Genomic DNA, 7,139 nt, shown 5'->3' with positions numbered 1-7,139 from the left:
TAGTTTTAAGCTGGTTGGAGGAAAGTATAGAGGGGACGTCAGAGGCGAGTTCTTTACACAGAGAGTTGTGAGATCATGGAATGCGTTGCCAGCAGCAGTTGTGGAAGCAATGTCATTGGGGACATTTAAGAGACTACTGGACATTCATATGGTCACAGAAATTTGAGGGTGCATACATGAGGATCAGTGGTCGGCACAACATCGTGGGCTGAAGGGCCTGTTCTGTGCAGTACTGTTTTATGTTCTATGTTCTATGCCTTCACTGCTTTAATAGAGATTGCCAACTTTAAGAAAATAATTTCACCTATCTTGGACTGTACTCCTTGTTCTGCAATTCTCTACCATCTATCTTCATTTCAGCAATGGAACAGCTTTTATAGCTCAACCTTGGAATTCTGATGAGGAACAAGAGGAGCAGTCCATCATCAGAAACAGCATCAGAAAGAATCAGAGCAGTACAGATCATTCCATAGGACAGAAAGCTCGATCAAAGATAGTAGTAAGTGTAACGTGACGAGAGGCCCAGATATTTACAATGATGGGGAGCCACTGTGTTGTTGCAACATTGGCTCCAGAGATCAAAATCAACAAGTCCTGTTCCCAAACACAGCACCATAGGTTTGGCATGAGGCATGTGTGATGTGAGGGCTGTGGAATGAAGGACTGCTTTATATTTTACTGTCTTTTAAAAAGTTCAAAGTACATGTTGGAGCACTAAGGCAGGCCTTCTGTCCAATGTGCCTTTATACCTGGCAGCATCCACCCTCATTCCAGGGTACTACCACAGAACAACAACCCCAACTTTCTCTGTAATGTTTATTTCCTATGTTTGGATTCGCATAACCTGGAAATATCTCCACTCTGGGCTGCCCACAGAGGAGCCGAGATTCAGGCCAAAGGATTAGGTTTCTCATTGTGCCTCAGGTGTCTTATGTTTTTAGGGGAGGTCACTAATGAGATCTGCAGCCTCCTGGAACAACGCTTCCTTTCCTAAGAACCAGCTTGGAATTTATTCCAGCATCTGGCAAGATCTCCACAACTCTGAATTTCTTGCACTCTCTAGACGATGGATAGCCAGTGATGCCTCTTCACTGCAGAGACCAGTCAGAAAGTGAAGGTAGTGGGGTTCACTGCAGTGGCTGGATTCTCACTGCTCCACAGCGAGTTACATATACTTTCATGGCAATCATGTTGCTCTGAGATCATCCAAAGGTCTCTTGTGGTGCAGCAGCATTGTCCTTACCGCTGAGCCAGGAGCTTCAGATTTGAGACCCCCCCTACTCCAGATGTATGTTCTAACAGGTTGATTAAAAATACCCTGCGCTGAGATTGTCCAGGCTTAGTTTAATTTAGATAAATGTGTGGAGCTGCATTTTGCAAAAACAAATCAGAGCAGGACTTATACACTTAATGGGAGGTTCCTGGGAGTGTTGCTCAACAAAGAGACCTTGGAGTGCAGGTTCATAGTTCCTTGAAAGTAAAGTCACAGGTAGATAGGATAGTGAAGAAGGCGTTTGGTATGCTTTCCTTTATTAGTTCAAGCATTGAGTATCGGAGGTGAGAGGTCATGTTGCGACTGTACATAACATCGGTCAGGCCACTTTTGGAATATCGCGTGCAATTCTGGTCTCCTTCCTATCAGAAGGATGCTGTGAAACTTGAAAGGGTTCAGAAAAGATTTACAAGGATGTTGCCAGTGCTGGTAGGTTTGAGCGACAGGGAGAGGCTGGATAGGCTGGGGCTGTTTTCCCTGCAGCTTCGGAGGCTGAGGGGTGACCTTGTAGAGGTTTATAAAATCATGAGGGAAATGGATAACATAAGTAGATAAGGGTTTTTCCCTGGGGTGGGGGAGTCCAGAACTAGAGGGCATAGGTTTACAGTGAAAGGGGAAAGATTTAAAAGAGACCTTGGGGCAACTTTTTCACACAGAGGGTGGTGTGTGTATGGAATGAGCTGCCAGAGGAAGTGGGGGAGGCTGATATAATTACAGCATTTAAAGGAATCTGGATGGGTTTATGAATACAAAGTATTTAGTGGGATATGGGCCAAATGCTGGCAAATGCGTCTAGATTAGGTTAGGATATCTGGTTGGCATGGATGAGTTGAACTGAAGGGTCTGTTTCTGTGCTGTACATGTCTATGACTCTATCAGTCTATCTATCACACAACAATGATTCCAGTCCATCAAGGGTCAACTGGTATATTACACCCAAAGGTTATTATATATGTCTGTGCAGGCTTTCCTGGAAGCTTCATTTTGTACTAACATGTTTCCCTTTGCACACCCAAGCAGAGCCAGCTGATAGCTGTGTGGAGACAAGAGATATCTACTGCAGTTACACGTGAGGAACCCTGACACTGGTGCACAGGAAAGATCAAACCAAAGCCACCATAACACAAGTCACTGAGCAAGCCCTTGTATTGTGTAAGATGCCTTTCAGATGTCTTGATGGATCCTGGGGCACTTGCGTTTGCATCAGTAAAGACCTTCAGAATGGCAGTATCTTACACAGCAGAGGAGCAAGAACTGCAGGTTCAAGAAGAGAAAGATGATGACCACTGGGGCAGGTGATGTTGAAGGAGGGCTATCTGGTTGCCATGGTGCAATCAGATGGTTACTTAACTCCCAGTGAAGTCTACAATGGAGTGATCCAAGAGTAGTTCAAATAACTAGAGTGTGTGATTCCACATGGTACACTAACATCAGGTCAGTGCCACCTAACTCCCTGCACTTCCCAATCCAAAATATATCATTCCCACAGTGTGAAATCCCTTTATCTCATTCTGATTCTGATCAAACCAGTCTCTTCAAGGCAACAACAGTGGAGAGTTGAAATAAAGTGCATGATTCATTCGTGTTTTGCTCCCATCCGACAGGGGCTCTCCAGTGCTGTCTCTGTCTCTAGCAACTAGTCTTGCTCACTTTTGATGTGCAACTCATCATGCGGCAACCTTATTACCTTCCTTGGAGGCCCCACTGAGGTGTTTGTAACATAGCTGCTGGAGGCTACATATGAACTATGTGATGGCACACCCACAGAGTTTGTAACCTCCTCTGTGAACTCCTCAACTCCAGCTCCTGTGTCATCACTGATGGATCTATGGGAGATGAAAGACCTGAATTAGAACTGAGGAGGAGAAAGGCCATTATAATTTCACATTTCAGCTTAAAATTGCTGCGTTCCACTTGATATAATGATAACTAAATCTGTCATGGGGACCAGTTAGATCCTTAAAGGAAACTGAGCGATGTGAACTGTGACAGAATTGGACATCAAGTGACTCAAGGCCCATCACCTCATCATTAAACTCATCTTATTTCATTGATTGTATTTTTCACAAGCAGTGTCGTGAAATTCTCACGAGGCAGTGCCAAGATGCCAGTTGATGATCATTATTGCTTGTTAAATGCCTTGTTAATACCACAATGTACTTCATTGTTATTCAGACTCCAACCTTGGGACAGCACAGTGGCTCAGTGGTTAGCACTGCTGCCTCACAGCTCCAGGGATCTGGATTCAATTCCAGCCTCAGGCAACTGTCTGTGTGGAGTTTGCATGTTCTTGGTTTTATGACACAATGTGGTGGGACTGTACATGGGGAATGAGTCAAGATATGCTGTCAGGGTTTGTGTGAGGTAAATGGAATATGTGGGCCTGAGTGTTATCTAGTGACCAAGACTGACCCCATTGCTGACAGAGTCATTTTCCCTTCTGCACTGCTCTAGAAAATGGCTGTAATCACCCCAGGGTGGGCAGAGTCAGTGTCAGTTCGACGGCTGAAGTTACAGGATCCATGTTTGCTGAATGGAATGGCATTGCACAAGATTGAGTCCTCATCAATCATGTCAGTCTAACGATTGTGCAGAATGCAGAGTGGGGTTCAGCGTTTGAGGAGGGTGTAGGGTTTGGAGGGTGGTGCTTTGCTGCAGGCAGTCCCTTTGCAAGTGACTGCACATGCTGAGCTGGAATGTGGAGGCCTAATCCAGACATATCCCCAGCACCCAACACCCCCTTATCCACATCCAGCAGGTCTCATTGTGTGATGAAGTGTACTTAATCCTCATCTGTTACACCACCAGATCTGAGACCCTTTTGCCTCTTTTGTGCCCAATTTATGTCACTTCCATGGAGAGCGATGGGTCTGACCTCTTGTGTGATGTTGGTCACGGTGGTTCCTTACCTAAGAGGAGGAACAGGACTGGCAGAAAGCTTCGGAGTAGCAGCAGGGCTCTGCAGAGGATGAGGAGCACCCAGTTCAGGAAAAGGACACAGCACAGGGCCCCTTGGGATGCATGGGTGCACATGAGGCCAGAGATTTCCAGCCTTGCCTGAGTTTCCTGGCTGTGAACGAGGGGCAATGTCATGCAGGCTCCAAATGTCCTGACACACTGTGACAGAGCTGTGCCTGCCGGAACAGTAGGCCATCCTCTCCCTGTGGTTGTGAAGGTCACTGCAGTGCTGTGTGACCGGCTGCTGCCAGGGACTGAGGAGTCACCTGTTTGGGATCTCTCAGTCATACACCCACAATGATGCATCAGGACAGTGACCTTTGCTGTCTGTTTAAAATCACAACATCTCATATTGTTCCCCAATGACAAGGTCAGTGCTGCAGCCCAGGCATGGTGGAGGGCCAAGGGGATTTCCAATACATAGTCCTGCCAGAATGTATCCCATGCTCTACACGTTGGAAATGGCAACAAGATGATATCCTGGTTGGAGAGGAACTGAGGGAGTGGGAACAACCTCCCAAAGAGGAGGAGGAGGAGGAGGAGGACAAGCACACTGGGGAAGGTAGAAACTGTCATTGCCCACGACAGAGCTCAGCTATCAAAGAGAATCTCACTCCACCTTCCCCCACACCAACCGAACCCCCTGTGCCCTCCAAATCCCAATGAAACAGAGCTGGGTGCAGCATGCAATCCATGATTGGAATATTTTTGGATGGAAGCACATGAGCTCCACTCACTTTGTATGACACATCCAACCTATTGGTCCAACAGGCTGGCCTCAAGAAACAACACTTCATTATTGTCCTTCACAACTCTCAGAGTAACCTCCAGGAAAGAGTCACAGAGGTAGGGAACAGTCTTTCCAAACTTTCCAATCTAGAATGCCACCATTCAAATCCCCTGCTAGGATACCTTTAACTGGAAATCCTTCCAATAAGAAGCATGAGTTTTCATCACACCTGCACTCTGAAATCAGTCAAGAATCTCAAAACTGGAATTCCGTTATGTTAACTAACTACAACCAAAGTTTACTATACAAAAAGGTCCAGTTCCCTACCCTGCTTCTAGTGAGTCAGTAAGGGGGAAATTCAGTGTGGAATTAGTCTATACACAAACTGGAACTTGAGTGTACCCAATGAGGAATGGGTCTGTACAGAGTCAGCATCTTTAGTAAAGGAAGGAGGATACAAAAGGGGAAAATTTCTAAAATGTTTCCATACAAAGAGTTATTCAAGGTCAGAGCAAATCAAATTTTACTTTGCTTTCTTCTGATACTGTCCTTCAAACTCAGCACTTGAAATAATTCTTTGTGTTGCAGGTTTCACTCAGCTGATTAAAGATCGGTGACAAAAAGACAAGAAAGTCATTAATGGATACTTCTAAACTTTCAAGAAGCTGCATAATTCAGGATAATCATAGTTTTCTTTAAAAGATCAATAAATAATGAACATTTTATGATTAGTGTGGGTGTGATGATTATTTTTACCAGTTTGGCAAGGTTTTCACTGATTGCAAATAAATGTATGAAGAGTAAATGTAGGAGAGCAGGCAAAGATGTGGCAGATGGAGTACAATGTGGGAAAGTATAATGTCATGCACTTCGGTAGGAAGAACAGAGGCATGGACTATTTTTTTAAATGGGGAGAAAATGCAGAAGTCTGAAGTGCAAAGAAACTTGAGAGTTCTTGTCTAGAATTCTCTCAAGATAAACTTGCAGGTTGAGTCAGTAGTTAGGAAGGCAAATGCAATGATGGCATTTATTTTGAGAGGACTTGAATATAAAAGCAGGAATGTACTTCTGAGACCCTGTAAGCCTCTAGTCAGACCACATTTGGAATATTGTGCGCAGTTTTAGGCCACATATATCAGGGACGATGTACTGGCCCTGGAGTGTAATCAGTGGAGGCTCACGAGAATGATCCCAGGAATGAAAAGCATAACATATGAGAAATGATTGAGGACTCTGGGTCTCTATTTAATGGAGTTTAGAAGGATGAGGGTGATCTAATTAAAACTTACAGAATACTGAATGGCCTGGACAGAATGGCTGTTGGAAAGATTGGTGGGAGAGACTAGGACCCAAGGACACAGCCTTAGAGTAAGGGAAGACCTTTTATAAGAGAGATAAGGAGAAACTTCTTCAGCCAGAGAGTGATGAATCTATGGAATTCATTCCCACACAAGGCCGTGGAGGCCAGATCATTGAGTATATTTAAGATTGAGATTGATAGGTCTTGATTGTAGAGGGGAAACAAAGGTTACAGGAATAAAATGAGAATGGGGTTGAGAAACTTATCAGCCATGATTGAATGGTGGAATAGACTTGATGGGCTGAATGGTCTAATTTCTCCTCCTATGTCTTATAGTCTAACAAACTTCTTATAACTGGATATCTCCTGTGCTACCCTTTATCTTCACACATGTCTTTGCATGAAGTGAATCAGGACAATTTATATCTATATCTTTCAATGATCCAAATTAATCTATTATAAAATCTCTTGAAATTTATAAGAGAGAGTTTAAGCAATATTTTGATAGAAAACTTAACATGAAAGGAAATGTCCAATTTGTTAATATTTCACAATTATTGTTTTCTTTTGATATAGACTAGGAATAAGTAAAAAATGCTTAAAAATGTTTGAAAGATGAAATTGGAATATTAAACTTTAAGAATAAAATAGGATATAGGGAACTGAATTTTAAGTAAGACTGACTATGACTAGCTGCAGTAATCCCGCTGCAGATCTATAGTTTGATAGCTTAAGTCCAGTTAAAAGGTGAATTGGATCCTTTGACATACTGAAGACCAAATTCCATTTGAGGCAAATAATAGATGCATCATTAGCTCCACAACACCCCCCTTCCTCCTCCTCATTCAGTTTTAGACATAATCCAGCATAAAGCAAAA

At 43.6% G+C, this 7,139-nt stretch overlaps 1 long non-coding RNA gene across 1 annotated transcript in view; it reads left to right on the top strand.

The window, feature by feature from the left end:
* The window catches only part of LOC122550286, a 60,285-nt gene extending 54,652 nt beyond the window's left edge, over positions 1-5,633 (top strand). Inside the window, exon 3 of the long non-coding RNA XR_006311790.1 lies at positions 5,550-5,633. This is a non-coding gene — a long non-coding RNA (uncharacterized LOC122550286). The remainder of the gene's footprint in view (positions 1-5,549) is intronic.
* Positions 5,634-7,139: the final 1,506 nt, after the last annotated feature.

Source organism: Chiloscyllium plagiosum, chromosome 5, assembly GCF_004010195.1.
Source record: "Chiloscyllium plagiosum isolate BGI_BamShark_2017 chromosome 5, ASM401019v2, whole genome shotgun sequence".
NCBI lineage: Eukaryota > Metazoa > Chordata > Chondrichthyes > Orectolobiformes > Hemiscylliidae > Chiloscyllium > Chiloscyllium plagiosum.
The sequence above is the reverse complement of the archived record's forward strand: the minus strand, read 5'-3'. Positions and strand labels throughout refer to the sequence as shown.